The sequence below is a fragment of the Rattus norvegicus genome, chromosome 15, assembly GCF_021556685.1.
Source record: "Rattus norvegicus strain SHRSP/BbbUtx chromosome 15, alternate assembly SHRSP_T2T, whole genome shotgun sequence".
NCBI classification, from domain to species: domain Eukaryota; kingdom Metazoa; phylum Chordata; class Mammalia; order Rodentia; family Muridae; genus Rattus; species Rattus norvegicus.
The window spans coordinates 45,279,838-45,297,080 of NC_141548.1; the positions used below are offsets into that span (position 1 = coordinate 45,279,838).

Sequence of the window (17,243 nt, forward strand, 5' to 3'; positions counted from 1 at the left end):
CCTCAGCCAGCCAGGTCCTGATCTTCTCACACACATGTTCCCAGCACAGAGGAAGATGACCCAGGACTGAGGGAGGGGAGAGGTCAGCAGGACCTCTCACACCTCAGGGGAATGTCTCCAGTTTCAGGTCAGCAGACTGGACTCCCGGGGATCAGCATGTGCTGATCCAAGTATGGTTAACTTGTTCCCTCTGCTCCAGACAGTGTGGATGGAGCAGTAACCAGTGCACTATGAAGGGGCAAGGGAGCTGAGGGTGAGGGAATGGGGCGGGGAAAGGGGTTGGGGGAGTGGTGGTGGTGGTATGTGCTCTTAATGGTCGAAGTGAAAGTGGAGAGCTTTGACACAGATGGGTTCAGCTAAGGAAACAGAAATTCCCTACAGTTCAGACCCATAAGAGGCAAGGGCAATGAGGAGAGCCAGGGACTGCCCCTAAGGCACACAGCCAACCTCAGCTATGCAGGGAAGTCCAGGGGTGAGTTCCTTTGGAAAAGTAGACAAAGGGGGACTGTTTCATGCAGGAGAGACCTAGGATTCAGGCTTTGGCCAAGCTCTGGGGTTATAGGCAAGGTTCTAATTACTCTTCAGCTCAGCAAGGCAGAACCAGGTGACATATTGCATGGCGAGAGGCTTGTGGGATGCATGATGCAGCCTTGTAGGCATGCAATAGCTGAAGAAACTCTTCTGCCTGCTCACTGGATGATTCTTCAGATTTAGGAGTTATCAGAACTTCAAACCCTGTCTTTCTGCATACAGTAAGACATCCATGGACCTATCTCACCAAGACTTCTGGTTTGAACAGCAAACTTCCCTAAGGTCCTGTACTGGCTGGTTTTGTGTGTCATCTCGACACAAGCTGAAGTTATCACAGAGGAAGGAGCCTCCCTTGAGGAAATGTCTCCGTGAGATCCAGCTGTGAGGCAGTTTCTCAACTTGTGATCAAGGGGGGAGGACCCAACCCATTGTGGGTGGTGCCATCTCTGGGCTGGTAGTCCTGGGTTCTATAAGGAAGCAAGTTGAGCAAGCTAAGGGAAGCAAGCCAGTAAACAGCATCCCTCTGTGGCCTCTATGTCATTCCTGGCTCCTGGTTCCTGCCCTGTGGGAGTTGCAGTCCTGACTTTCTTTGATGGTGAACAGTAAAATGGAAGTGTAAGCTGAATAAACCCTCTCCTCTTCAACTTGCTTCTTGGTCAGGATGTTTGTGCAGGAATAGAGACCCTAAGGTCCTCTCTTCTTATTGGATTCTGCTGTATATATCTATCCATCTCTACCTCTATCTCGGTATCTGTATCTATGTATGTATATATCTGTATCTGTATCTGTATCTGTATCTGTATCTGTATCTGTATCTGTATCTGTATCTGTATCTGTATCTGTATCTGTATCTGTATCTGTATCGGTATCTGTATCTGTATCGGTATCTGTATCTGTATCTGTATCTGTTTCTGTATCTGTATCTGTATCTGTATCTGTATCTGTATCTGTATCTGTATCTGTATCTGTATCTGTATCTGTATCTGTATCTGTTTCTGTATCTGTATCTGTATCTGTATCTGTATCTGTATCTGTATCTGTATCTGTATCTGTATCTGTATCTGTATCTGTATCTGTATCGGTATCTGTATCGGTATCTGTATCTGTATCTGTATCTGTATCTGTATCTGTATCTGTATCTGTATCTGTATCTGTATCTGTATCTGTATCTGTATCTGTATCTGTATCTGTATCTGTATCGGTATCTGTATCTGTATCTGTATCTGTATCTGTATCGGTATCGGTATCTGTATCTGTATAGAGAGAGGAAACACAGCTTTTACTATATATTATAGTATATTGTTCTATATTACTATAGTATAATTGTTCTATTTTAAAAGATCTATTTATTTGTATTTTATGTGTATGATTATCTTGTTCACATGTATGTATATATGTTTCATGCATGCAGTGCTGCAGAGGCCAGAAGAGAGTCAGATCCTCCAGAACTGGAGTTACAGGCTGTCGTGAGTCACATGTGAGTGCTAGGAAACAAACTCAGGTCCTCTGGAAGAATAGCAAGGATTGTCGTTTGCTGTGGCGCCTCTCCACATCCTGTGTTATTAGTTGCTTTGGTTTCTCTTTTACTGTGTCTAATGTACCAATGAAACCTTACCAAGAGTGAGTGTAGAAGAGAAACGATCCCTTTAAGGCCCAGAACTTTGGAGTCTTTAAACCATGTTCCCTGTGGATACAGTGCTTTTATTAGGACATTTGACACCACTGTCTTGGATTGCCAAGGAAGTTTCAAGTTCAGTGTACCCCAAAGGAATTTGTGTGTGTTGTGTAATTGTGTGTGCAGGTGGATTCAACCAGGAAGGTTATGTGTGGAGGCCAGAATTGACATTACAATGCCTTTCTCAATTACTTTTTGGGGGAACAGGGTCTCTTAATATAGCTGGAGTTTGCTGTTTTGGATAAGGTGGCTGGCCAGTGTGTCCTTGGTAGTCACATGCCCCACCACACAAACATTGGGGTTATATGCACAAACCACACCTGGCTTTTGCATGGATGCTGGGGATTTGAACTCAGGTTGCCAGGCCTGCACAGCAAGCACTTTACCCACTGATCCAGTGACCCAGTGACCCAGTGACCCACTGACCTTCCCCTTCATTTGTTCCTTCTGTAGTTTTGTTGTCGTATCAAATGCACTATCCAAATACTGAAAGTCATCTTTGATACTTCCTCTTCCTGGACGCCGCATAACTTCTCACCATCAAAGTGTGTCGGGTTTGTGCTACCATGTATCTGGAGACTGTCATTCTCTCGTTTCCCTGGCCAGTCATCAAGACACACCTCGGCTCGATCTCAGCCACTCTCAAGGATGTCTAAGTTATCATCTTGATTTTTCTCTCCTTTGCCCAGACATTACCTCACAGATCAGTGGGGATTGTTCTCTAACACTGTAAGTTGGGTAATCTTATTCCCTCCCCCACACTTTCTATTACATCCCACTGCATTTAGGATCAAATCCAAAATTCTCCCCACTGGGTACCACTGGCTCTCCAGTGTGCAGAGTTTCCCTTCTATTGCTTACTTTTCCAACCCAGCAACTGTAACTAGTCAGTTTATATCTTTATGGCTCCCAAACACTTATGGGCTTTTCCTACCTCGGGGCCTTTGCACATGTGATTACGTGAGCTTAAATATAATTTCCTCCTGTCTTTGGCCAACTTCAACTTATGATTCATTTGTCAGCAAAAATGCTACATCATCAGAGAGGCATTCTCTAAATCTCATAATCTAAATCATACCTCTATAACCATGAAGGTTTGGGGCTACAAGCATATAACTGAGCTGGTCGATTCAGGGAGAAAGAGAATTGCTTAAAATATGCTGTGATATCATGCACAGATCCCAAGGAAAGCTGAAATAACAGGATCGTGAAGGTCACAGGCCAGGACACATGAATAAAAATGACAGTAAATGATGTTTATGTGGAAACAGGAACATGACTGAAATTTGATGGATAGAGGTAGGTATATATAAAATGAGACAGATGGACAGACAGATAATAGGTAGATGGATAAAGAGATGGATGAACACATGGTAGACAGACAGACAGACAGACATGTAAGTGGATAAATCCTTTATTTTGTTTTGATTTCACTCCTGGGTTAGTGTTCAGGGAGAGTGTTTGATTGGGCAAGCTCAGACCACATGATACTAAGAGTGAACTGCAGGAAGCTTTGGGGGAGCGCTGCTTACACTGAAGTACAGCTGTTCCATAACTTGATGGGCCCACGCTCAGGCAGAAGAAAGAAAAAGGGAGTTCAATGTGAAACCAGTGGCCGTTTCTATTGTGAGATGGCATTGTGTTGTCTCTTTCCTTTGTAGCACTTGCCGCCATATGTAACACACAGTGTTACAATGGACAAGTGCCCATTTTTTTCTTTTCCCTTTTCCCTTCCAGACTCTCTTGGATCAAGAAAGGAGTCATGGGATCCATTTTAGCCAATGGGATGGAGGGAAATGACAGCTGCTCCTTCATCTCTTGGTCATAGAGTCTCCTACAGGATCTATGCCTCATTCTTCTGGCCACACAGGCTGAAGTCTAAGTTCAGAGCGACAGAACAGCCTGTTTGGCTTGGCGCATGGTAACTAGCTGAAATGTGGATGGATGGATGGATGGATGGATGGATGAACAGATGGATAGAACAACATAGATAAGAGTCAGGCAGATGATAGGTGATAGACTGACATATCTATAGACTAAATAGAAAGATGCCAAAATTGGAAATTGTCCTGAACATAAACAAGAAATAGATTTCTTATAACCAAGTTGGTGTTACTCATTTGACTTGTTGTGGTTTAACTTTTGCTTCCTCCAAAACCTGTGAGTATCACAGCATCCTCAGCCAGAGTGAGAGAGTAGTGCCCAATAAACAGTCGCTGAATAAATAAATGCTCTTCCTCAAGAATAAAGCTTAGAGGGTAAAGAGGCTTTACCTCCCACTTCGTCCCTCCCTTCATGAAAGGCTTTCTGCTGGCCACTGGGGTCATAGGCAAGAAGTTCTAGGCCATTTCTTCAACTCTGTGTCGTCACAAGAGCCAGACTTGCTTAGCACATCATGCAAGCACTAAGAAGGTGATTGAAACCTAACAGCAGGCTACCTGTGACGCTACAATCGCTCCAGTCATTTCTTTGTCTTTAAAATGCCATATAATTGCTAATGTAATTAGTAATGTATACAGAGGGGCTTGTGCAATTACTGAGTCCTAAGATCAAGTAATTAATGTTCTGTCAACAAAACAGCAACTGTTTCATTAACAACTGCTTGGATCTGGAAACAAGCGTGATCAGATGCAGGCAGACCAACCTAAACGTTATCAACCCAGCTGATTCTGTTAGTCACTAAAATGTCAGCCCCACAACAATGAGCATAATGGATCTTTCATAACATCCTTTTTGCAGCTCCAGCACACATACAATTTAACGAATATAATAAAATAAACCAGAGATGGATAGATACATAGATAGATTCACAAATATTTGAGAGATAGTACACAAATGATAGGTAGATTGATAGATAGATGGTAGGTAGATGGATAGGTTATGGATAGACAGATGATAGGTAGATAGATAAATAATAGATAGGTGGGTGGACAGATGATACACAGTTATCTGATAGAAATGGTAGACACAGATAGATGATAGATATAGACAGATCAATGGATGATAAATAGGTACACACGCACACACACACACACACACACACACACACACACACACACACCAGAATACATGGATAGACACACAGAAAATAGACAAGTGATAGTTAAAGAACAGGTAGGAAACCCAAACTGCCCTGCTTTGTTTTCAGTCCCTGTTATCACAGGAAACTGAATTCTGAGAGTCATGGAGGATAAATGGAATTTAACTTAGACTGTGCTTCTGTTTTCCCCAAGATGATTTTATATCTAATCATTTAATCTGAGACAGTCCTCTCACCTGGGAAACAGACTGGCAGTCGGACTTGTCCGTAGGAGGTCAATGTGTCCTGTCAAGGCTGTGTGTGTGTGTGGTGGGGGAGATGACTTGAGCACCTTCACTTTGTTTCAGTCATCCTGCAGCATAAGCAACTCCACAAATCCCCATAGTGTCCTGTGCAAACCTAACCCTCCGTCCTTTCCCTTGGGTCTGCAGATCTGTATTCTGACAACTCTGTCCCTGGCTGGGCTCTGGATGTACTGCGTCTGTCTTAGAAACCAGCTTAGAGTGGTGAGACGCGGGAGCAGCTTCCTTTCTAGCAGAAGGAAGGACCCTAGGAGCCAATCCCAACAGCCTACCCAGGGTAGAGTGCTACTTTACTGTTTGCTCTCACTCCATTGGCCAGATAGGACACATGACTCAGCCCACCCGCAAGGCAGGTAAGATACCCCTTCGGTATGAGGAGACTTGTCCCACCACAATGTTTCAATGCAACAAAACTTTCAAAGTCTCATTTGTATGGTATGTTCCAAATTCCCTGTTTTCGGGGAAAAGCGACCCGACTGGTCAAAATAGTTTGTTATCAATATTGCTGTCATTTATTACTTATTCCTTAGTCCAAGAAAGATGATACAATTTCTGAAACAATGGGAATAGGACTATATTGGAAGGTGGGAGACCTCTGACATTTCACTTTTACTCTTGGCTAATTATGTGATCTTAGCTGAACCATTGCTACTCCTGGCTTCTGTGTCATAAGACAAGTTGACCAAGCGACCATGTGTGACTGTATTCAGTGGGTGCACACTTGCACGGTGTCTGTGTGGGCATCAGAGGACAACCTCTGGTGTCAAGCATCAGGCTCCTTCCTTCTTTTGTTAAGGGTCTCTCATTGGCCTGGAACATCACCAAGTAAGCTGGGTTAACTGAATCGTGAGCTTCTGGGGATCTGACTGCCTCTTCCTCCTATCTCTTTATCTTCAGGAGTACAGTGATGTTGGGTTTATTACATGGGTTCTAGAGATCAGAAACCCAACTTGCTTTGCCTCATGTGCGCAAAGCAAGCACTATACCACATGAGCCATCTCCCGGATAGTTGTAGTATGGAGTGACTGCGGACAAATACTGTCTGCCATGGAAGAGACCAATGCAACAGCAGCAGATGTGAAAGAGATTCTGCTTTGCTGGAGAAAAATAAATTCAATTAAATGTGCATGGTGTGTGTGTGTGGGTGTGTGTGTGTGTGTGTGTGTGTGATGTAAGATTGCCTTACATGAAGTCAATTCCCAATAATACTTTATAAGGCTAATAAAATGTGAATGCTATGCAAATTATTGCTGCGCTATACAGTATATAGGCGTCTGTATGTCTTCGGTAGAAATGTAAGATTCCTTTTTTGATATTTCCATTCTGATGTTTGCCTAAATCCATGGGCATGCTGCTACAGTGGGCCCACCATGCTTCCAGAGGGGTATCTTTGGAACGAGGGATGGATCGTGGCACAGGGTATGCCATGGGATAGAAAATATCCAATTGTTCTGGAGGACCAATAGCTTTAGCATATTTAACCAATCAAGTGATCCTATCTGTCTATTCTCTCTTTAGAAATGGAGAGGACAGCATCACAATCCAGGACTGCTGCCCACACACACTTGGATGCTACTAGACAGTCATGGATCCACTCAAGCAGACTGCAAGCCTTTGAGAACCACCCCTGTGAACAAAGACCTTCGCCAAAGAACCTGCCAACCAACCCTGCACTGGGATGGGAGTTGGGAGTACAGCCTTTGAAAGCCTGCCACGGTGCATTCTCTCTTTGCAGATGTTCACTGACTGAAATGTTAAGTATAGTTAGCTCAAATCTGTTTAAAAAATAAACTCTCCCTTACAAAATGAGTAAATGAAGTCAAGACAGCCAAGTGTCCCCCTATCATGCCTTTCCTGCATCTAACTGGGTGCGCAGTTCGGGTTGAACAAATAGGCTGTGCCTGTCAGAACTGGCTTCCTGATCTGCATACTGAGGACTGAAGACCTTACTTACTGATGGAAGGATCAGTGTGTGTGTGTGTGTGTGTGTGTGTGTGTGTGTGTGTGTGCGCGCGCACGCGCGTGCAAGTGTATGTGTGTGAGTGTATATGTGTGTTTGTGAGTGTGTGTATGTGTGAGCGTGCTGTGAGCATGTATATGTATATGTGTGGGGTTGGGGATTTAGCTCAGTGGTAGAGCGCTTGCCTAGCAAGCACGAGGCCCTGGGTTCAGTCCCCAGCTCCGAAAAAAAATGAAATAAAATAAAAAATATGTGTATGTGTACATGTATGTGTGTGACTATGTATGTCTGTGTATGTGTGTGTGAGTATTGTGTAAGTGCATGTGTATGCATTTGTGTTTGTGTGAGTGTGTGTGAGTACATGTGTTTTTGTGTATGAGTGTATATATGTGTATGTTGTGAGCATGTATATGTATGTGTGTACATGTATGTGTGTGTGAGTGCATATGTGTATGTATGTGTGAATGTATATTTGTGTGAGTGTATGTGTATGCAAGTGTGTGTGTATGTGTGAATGTGTGTGTATGTATGTTTGTATGTGTATATCTGTGTATGTATGTGTGAGTGTGTGTGTATATATATGTGTGTGTGAGTGTGTATGTGTATGTGCATATGTGTATGTGCATATGAGTGTGTGTATGTGTGTAGGTGTGCTGTGAGCATGTGTATGTATGTGTGTACATGTATGTGTGTGTCAGTGCATATGTGTATGTGTGTGTGAATGTGTGTTTGTGTGAGTGTATGTGTGTGCAAGTGTGTATATGTGTGAATGTGTGTGTATATATGTGTATGTCTGTATGAGTGTGTGTGTGTGTGTATACATTTGTGTGGGGGTGTGCGTGTTATATAATGAGTCAGCCAGCAGAAAACACCAACAAATCACCAGAATCAGAGAGAGTCATGGCCACATGTCCATCCTTCCACATACACCCAGCCCATGCCTGTCAGCCCCTTGGCAATGTTGGTTTTTAGAGCTGGAGAGCAGTGGCTTAACTGAGACTCTCACACCAGCCCTGGATCTTCTCCCAGGAAATACCAAGTCTGCTCAAAGCAAAGCAGAGACTAGAGTGGCCTCTGCTCCACGAACCGGCTCCTGGTCCACCCATATCACCACCTCTTCCTCAGAAAACACCCACCAGTCCACAAGTGAATGCCCTACAGAAGAAAATCTGACTTTCTCCTGGAGGAAGAGTGGGTTTCATTTCCGAAGTAGACAGGAGAGCCTTGTTCGTGGTGACCTTCTGCTTCTAGTGAGCCAGTGTCAGGAGGTAACTGGCTAGGGTGTTATTGCAACATCACCATTTAGGGTTTGAGAGAAAAAAGTAGTGGCTGGAAATGGCTCAGTTGGTTACACACATGAAGCCCTGGGTTCAATCTCCTGTTCCACACAAAACTAGGCATACACCAGGCATGGTAGTACATACCTGTGATCCTAGCACCAAGGAGATGGCGGTGGGAGGATCAGAAGTTGGGGGCCATCTTCACTTGCATAATGAGTTAAAGACCAATACAAAACAGAGAGCAAGGAAGAATGACACTATCCTTGACACCTACAGTACAAGTATACCTAGACTGTAAGCAGAGTACCCATACACTTACTGAAAGTAAGCATTTATTAGAATTCACTTTATGCCGGACATGTGCTAGTATGGTATAAGAAATGCTACCCTAAGTAAAAATCCCCAGCACTTATGTAAGAAGCCAAGCAGGGTGCTAGTCACACATTACCAGCTCAGGCTGGCAAAGACTTGAGGATCCCTGGCCAGCTAGTCTATGGGAAACACAAGCTCCAGAATCAGTGAAACAGTGTCTCAAAAATAAATAAGCAGAAATACCTGACACCAACCTCCAGGCCCAAGAACAGACACAAGCATGTATAACTGTGCCTGAATACATGTGCACGCAACATGCACATGCACGCGCATACATGTACGCACACAGAGAGAGAGAGACTGCACACACAGAGAATAAGAGAAAGACAAATGAACACACACACATACACACAGAGGCATGCACACACAGGGAAAGAGAGAGGGAGGGAAAGAGGAGGAGGAAGAGAGAGGGGGAGAGAGTGAGAGAGGGGAAGGGGAAGGGGGAGAGAGAGGGGGAGGGGGAGGGAGAGAGAAAGGGAGAGGGAGAGGGAGGCTGTCTCCTCAAACCTCAGCACACTTTCTCTACACACGAGATAGTGCATCAGGGTTTCACATAGTGTCTGTCTGCATGGGCAGACACTGTCTGTGATGGGCCATTGTAAAAGCAATACCATTTTACTGCCAACTCTGTAACTCCCTCTTATATCTTTTCCTTCCCAAAAACTTGAGGCTTTGGTTTGTTTGTTTATCTGGTTTTGCTATAATTGCAATGCAAGATCCATGACTACAGTTCCAACCAATGCTCCCCATGAGTGGTTTTGTCTTGCTCAGAACAAAAGGAACCCACATAGTCAGCTAATACCCAGTGATCAAGAAACTCCAACATCCCACACACCATCGACACCAGCCAGCCAGCTAGCATGTGCCTCAGCACATTTCAGCATCATTGTCACAGAAAATGAGGGCTGAAGCACCCAGAGGCATGATAATCAAGGGAGCACTGAGGAGCTGGGGACATCCATGGCATCCTGACTGGTCCAGATAGGTAATAAGCCCACAACCTTAGCAACAAGGCTCCTCTCCAGCACACTGGACAAATTCCAAGCTTTGCTAAGTAGATAAATGAATGGACAGACACCATCAGGGAGGACTCAGAGGCTGAGGAAGAAATGTGATTTATCTGACCAACAAAGCAAAGCTAACTTGGGAAATCTGACCCAGGTCTCCAACCCCCTAATTTGGTACATATCACAGGGGATCAATGGTTGAAGCCGTGGTCAGATTTTCGAAGAATCTCAGACGCGCTGCTTTGCAACTAGACTGGATAAACTTATAACAGCATCCATCGTAGTCCCTGGACATGGCTGACTGTATAATTAGCTGATTTCGTACCCATATGGAGCAGCCCAGCTCCCGCACCTCAGTGGGGAATTCCTCATATGTTGCTAGGGTCGCCTTCTGGGATTACATCTTCAGAGGTGTGCAGGAGGAGGAGCAGGCAGTGCTGATAAATGAATCAGAGAGACAGGAGGGAAGCTGGCAGGGTCCCTGCAGGCAATGATGGGGCCAGATCACACGCTCTGAGGCAGTCTCCTGCCTCTTACCTGTGGGGACAGAGCTTGTTCTCTGGGAGTTACTGCTTAGGGATAAATCTCCATCTGCAAGCTGTGCACTGGGAGTGGGCAGAGTGAGGGAGGAGAGAGGGACGACCAGGAAGAACGTGGGAGGAGGAAGAAAAAGAGACAAAGATGTCTGTCTGGTAAAAGTTGAAGGGCCAGCAAAGCCTCTTTAACTTGGGCTCCCGTAAGTCGAGAAATATTTTATCATCCTTGCAAAGAGAAACCTGAAAATCAATAGGACTTGAGAGTTGCCTATATTGATCTGAGAGCCCTAGATGTATTGAAATATTCATGGCTGGATGTATGTGTTCAGAGGAGATGCTGGGGGTGGGGCCTGACTCTGAGAGCGGGAGGTGGGTAGGTAGGTTTCTAAGTAAAAGCGGTTCTCATTTTCATTAAAAATACATTAATTCTATTAGTTGGACTAAAACCTCACACTTAAAAGGAAATGAGCTTGTTTGTTAGGAAAACAAGCCACTGGCAAATCCAGAAGAAGAAGGGGGTAAAAAAACCACCCACGTTTATTTATTGTTATTTAATAGCAGAAGAGCCAGGGGGGAGTTGATAAAATTAGCACTGTGTCCCCAGGGGGTGGACAGGGGGCTGCTTTGTTTGCAAAGCCAATTTGGTCACCATGGCTTTGATCTTCACTTTGAACATTTGAACAGGCACGTTTCTACCGCTCATTTCACCGGAGAATTGGGATTCAAGTTTCCCCCAACAATCTAAAAAGCGATACATTAGAGGGGGATTGTCTGCCTGTAGTCTCCAGGTCTGAATACCCTTGATACTAATTTGATACGATGCTTTCCACCAGATGTGTCTACCTGAACGATACCTGAGGCCCAGGAGACCGTGGTCCTGCTTGAGAGTATTAGACTTGGATTCGCAACCCCCTCAGAACATGATTGGATGAAGGCATCCATAATTTAAAATCTGCATATAGATATGACATATGTTACAAATGTTTGAGAAAATTCATGCAAGGAATTGAACAACAACAACATATGGGAACTTAGTTCCAAATAACAAGGCTGAATTAAAAATAATCTGTTACCTGTAGCTACCCTTTCCTTATACTCCAGGGCAACCACGGATATGGTGACAAACCAAACTATTAGAAAAAAACAAACCAAAAAAACCCAACTAAGCCCAACAAGGCCTCTTTTTCTATGGAGCAAGCACTGTATGTCTGGAGGGAATGTGGGGGTGGCTGCATTCTGAAGGGGCTCATCACTTCTTTATGATCCAAGTGTAAGGCTGATTCCAAAGACACGGACATGCATGGGTGAGCGTGTCCATTCTCTCCGCCGAGCTTCTGCCATTCTGAGCCACTTGTGCCCACTTACAAAAGGACAGCAGGCGCCCTTGGTTGTTTTGGCTTCGATTAAAAATCAGGCGAATTCGAAGTATAGATAGCTCAGCTGTAGACCATTTCTATAGCAAGGTACTGAGTTCCATCCCCAGACCACAAAATCAAATAAATAATTTTGTTCCCTTAAATCGACAGGACTAGTCATGCTAATTCAGTCATGAGGACCTGAGTTTGATCCCCAGAACCTACGTTTTTAAAAAAGCTACCCATGGTGGCGCACACTTGTAATTCTAGCATCTGGGAGGTGGTAATAGGTGGCTCAGATCCCTCGGGCTAACTGGACAGTCCTATGAGCCTCTGGAGTCCTAAGCCAATCAGAGACCGTGTCCCAAGTAACAAGGTTGAGGGTGCCTTAAGGAACAAGCTCCATTTGACCTCTCTCTCTCTCTCTCTCTCTCTCTCTCTCTCTCTCTCTCTCTCTCTCTCTCTCCCACATATACACTCACACACATACACTTGTACGCGCGTGCGCGCGCACACACACACACACACACACACACACACACAAACACACACACACAGAGCCAGCTCTGGCTTCCACAGGCACTTGTTTCCCAGTGGTGGTGAGGTTAGCTTGACCCTCTCATTCTATATCCCTCTGATTTCTACAGTTTGGCTGTCATGTAACATCAAGAAGGGATGTGGAGCTCCCTGCACTGCTCAGAGATTCCTGGAAGGCTTCTTCTTATGGGAGAAGTTACAAATCTGCCAGAAAGCCACGGATGGCTGTAATTCTGCTGCCCCTTCCTGTGAATGCAGCCATCCATCATGGCTGTGCCTCCTTCCACTGCTATTTACAATGTGCTCTATAATCCCCTGCCTGGCCCTCCTTCCACAGCAGGGTAGCATTTTGATTGTTACTCCCATGTAATAGCCCAAGGAAGAAAGCATAGAGACGCTTTCCCAGGGTCTCACAGGAAGAGCCTGGATTATACTCAGATTGCCCAAATCCCTAAACCATTGCTAAAACAACACACTCTTCCTTTCCTGCCCTCCCCCTTCCCCTTCCCAAACACAGAAGATCCAGCAGGGACCATCACCCTAGTCCTTCCTGTCTTCCATGAACAATCCCACAAGGTGCTTGGGGGAACATTCAGAGGTGAGTGTCTGCAGGTAAGTGTGGGCAGCTTGTGGCCTGGGCTGATGACTCCATTGTTACCACTACCTGGTACCTTCCATGCTCCATCTATGTTGCCTTCTCTTAAAGCTGGGTTTAAGGCCAGGGCACCTTCCCAAGAAGAGGCAGAAAGTGCTCTGAATCCATCAGAGGTTTTTGTTTGGTAGGCTGGTTTTGATTGTTGTTTTTTGTTCTAGGAGACAGAGTTTCTCTGTATAGCTCTGGCTGTCCTAGAAATCACTCTGTAGACCAGACTAGTCCTGGAAACTCACAGAAATCTGCCTGCCTCTGGAGCACTGGGATTAAAGGCTTGGTCACCAAGGCCAAGCTTGGTTTGCATTTTTTAAAACAGGGTCTTGCTTTGCAGCCCAAGCTAGCCTTTAATTCAGTATCATCCCTCCTTGATTCTCCAGGGCTGGGGCACAGCCCTGAGCCCAGCTAATAAATATGCTTTACATTGTATACAGAGAGGACATGGCTGCCCCAAGGTGTGGCCGAGGAGATGATGTTTTATAGATACCAAGTGAAGAGTACATCCAGAGGCGTCTGGAAGAGTCCAGAACAGGGAAAGAAAGTGGGACACTGAGCATGAGCAGCAGAACGAACCTGGCCATGAGAAGAGAGAGGCAGGGTGGGGTGAGGAGTGGGTGGGGTTGGTGAGCGAGGGAGGAAGAGAAGAGTGTGGACTAAGGAGCCCCAGAGAGGAAGAGAGAAGAGAGAGGACCGATAGAGAGCACGTGGCTGAAATGGCAGATTATACAGGAATGAGAAGCTAGGGGAAGGAAGGCTCACGGGCAGGAGAAGTTTGGTGTAGGGGTGGAGCAAAAATGCCAGCATGCACTTTGGTATGCTGATAGGTGCCACCGCCCTGTGTCCCTTTTGACAGATAAGGGAATGCACCTGTGGTGGAGGAAACCAGGCCCCAGAGTTTGGTAGAGTGGAGTTTCCTTTAGACCTGACATCCATCTTGTCTGTCACCTAACAAAAGTACTGCAGATGAAGGGCTTGGAAAAACAAAACATTGTTTGCTGTAAGCTGTTCCAGGAGACTCCTGCCTGGAGTTCCAACTCCCATATTTTGAGATCAGCTTCTCATCTATCATCCTGGACCCGGCTTCGGGGTTTGCACGGACAATGATTTGATGGATCAACCTCACCCAGCTTAAAAAACTACCACTTACTTCCTGCTGTGTGGAACATAGACAACAGGTGTCTGAGCAGCTACAACTCCCCCTAACGATGAATGCAAAGTGTATCATGTACATGTGGCGCAGTACATCCTTCTCCTGAAAAAAACAAGCATCCATTCCCCTGGAATCTGCATACCAGGAGGAGAGTGGGCCGTGAACAACACAAGATCAAGCTCCTTTGGGGGCCTTGTGGTTGTGAGTTTCCTTGTCTCCTGCCTCTTACATGTGCTTTTAATTTTCACACCCAGAGTAAATTCTGAGTCTGAGCCAGGCCATACACTGCCTTTCTTCTCTCATCTATCTTATCTGTCTATCATCTATCTATCATCTATCTATGTATCTATCTATGTATCTATCTATGTATCTATCTATGTATCTATGTATCTATGTATCTATCTATGTATCTATCTATGTATCTATCTATGTATCTATCTATGTATCTATCTATCTATCTATCTATCTATCTATCTATCTATCATCTAAGGTCCCATGTCCCTCTGTCTGTCTGCCTGTCTGTCTATCTATCTATCTATCTATCTATCTATCTATCTATCTATCTATCTATCTATTCATCCATTATCTATCTATCATCTATCTATCTATTTACCCAAGGTCCCATGTCCTACTGTCTGTCTGTCTGTCTGTCTGTCTTCTAAGGTCCCATGTCCCTCTGTCTGTCTGCCTATCTGTCTGTCTGTCTATCTATCTATCTATCTATCTATCTATCTATCTATCTATCTATTCATCCATTATCTATCTATCATCTATCTATCTATTTACCCAAGGTCCCATGTCCTACTGTCTGTCTGTCTGTCTGTCTGTCTATCTATCTATCTGTCTGTCTGTCTGTCTGTCTTCTAAGGTCCCATGTCCCTCTGTCTGTCTGCCTATCTGTCTGTCTGTCTGTCTATCTATCTATCTATCCATCTATCTATCTATCTATCCATCATCTATCTATCTATCCATCATCTATCTATCTATCTATCTATCTATCTATCTATCTATCCATCCATCATCTATCTATTTATTTACCTAAGGTCCCATGTCCTCCTGTCTGTCTGTCTGTCTATCTATCTATCTATCTATCTATCTATCTATCTATCTATCTATCTATCTATGGTATCATGTAGCCCAGGCTGGTGTCAAACTCACTATATAGCTGAGGATAGCCTTGAACTCCCAGTTGTCCTGCCTCTACTTCCCAGGTGCAAGGGTCACTGTTGTCCACCACCACACTCAAGAACAGTGATAGGGATAAAACCAGGGATTCCTGCATGCTAGCCAAGCATTCTGCCCACTGAACTGCACCCCAATTTCTTTCTTTAGCTGATATGCCCTCTGAGATAGGAGAGGGGTCTCTCACATGTTCCCTCCTGCACCTCCCTACAGTCTCAAAACATTTCCTACTTCCCACCTCGGAAGCTCTTATCATACCCTATTGTGATTTGTGGCTTATCTGATTGTCTCTTTATAGAACTATGCAGTCCTAGAAGGTAGGAGTCCTGTGTTTATTGGTTTGTTTCTGAATTTTCCCCAATATTAGACAACTGGCACATTTGACAATATCCACAATGACATAGTAAGAGTTGATGACTAAATGCAGCCCCCATCCATCCAAGGCTAATTGCATGAGAGGTGGCTTCTATATGCATTATTTGGATGATTCCTGGTGACATCCACCTAGGGTACCCAAATCTTAGTTCAGGCTGTGGTTTGGAGTGGTCTAGGACACTCACTCATTTACACTAGCTACAGTATTTGAATTAAATGTTCTTGGTCTGTAGACTCTGACATTTCCAGGGTCATGCAAATGGGTTCTAAGAATTCTGTTGTTTGGTTACCTAACGTAAGTACTTTGGTTGGAAGAATGCTGAATTCTGGGAATTCGCACTCAACTGTGATCTAGGGTCTTTTACTATTTCTAATGCTGGTCTCTCTTGCTTCATCCCATCCAGGCCTTCTTCCAAGGAAGTAAAAATCCCAGTTTCCATTTCAGATGGTTGGTTGGACAAAGCATCTGAGCAAACCCATTCTGATATCGTTAAATTTGTGCAAGCTGTGGAAGTGCTTTACTCTGTTTGAAGAATGCATGTAGAAGAGGGTAAGCAGGGTGTCTAATCAGGTGAAGGTGCTTGCTGACAATCTGAGCTTGATCCCAGATCCAGAAAGGAAGGAAAGAACCAACTCTACCCATATGCCATGGCACATACATGAGAGAGCACATCCACACAATAACAAAAAGAACTATGATGATGATGGTAGTGGTGATGATGATGATGATATGATTGTGATATGATGAAAAATATGATGGAGATGATGATGTGATGATGATGATGATGATGACGATGACGATGACGACGACGACAACGATGGTGATTACATGCAAAGGTTGAGTAGTGGATAGAGTTTAACATCACGCCATTTGCTTTTCCTAGGCCATGTCACCATTGGTGAGAGCATCGAAGGACCAGAGGACAGACTTCTGAGTCCCTAATCCTTAGCATCCTCATCCACCACTCTGTGATTCAGCATGACATTCTCAGCAGACCCTGGACCAAAGTCCCAACTCAATCCTCATGTGTCATATCCCATTGTAATGACCCTAAAGAAACAGTAATATAGCTTCAGGGTCATTACCTCCTATTTTGTGTTCTGTCTTGGGATCTCCTTATACATTTGCTCATGTGATCCATGCAAAACTTCTGGGAGCTAATTATGTTTATTAATACACTTTGTAGATGACTAAACAGTGGTGCAGAAACTTTAAATAACCTATGTCATGGGCAAACATGCAGGGTTTACCTATAGACTGACTCGTTTATACAGTTTACTCTGTCTTGGAG

The 17,243-nt window shown here is 44.5% G+C and overlaps 1 long non-coding RNA gene across 1 annotated transcript; it reads left to right on the top strand.

Annotated features, from left to right (window-relative positions):
- Positions 1-492: 492 nt before the first annotated feature.
- On the top strand, positions 493-7,357 carry LOC148001009 (uncharacterized). Its single transcript, XR_015638898.1, has 6 exons — positions 493-912; positions 1,943-2,008; positions 2,660-2,935; positions 3,944-4,127; positions 5,678-5,901; positions 7,067-7,357. It is a non-coding gene; the product is annotated as an uncharacterized LOC148001009 (long non-coding RNA).
- Positions 7,358-17,243: the final 9,886 nt, after the last annotated feature.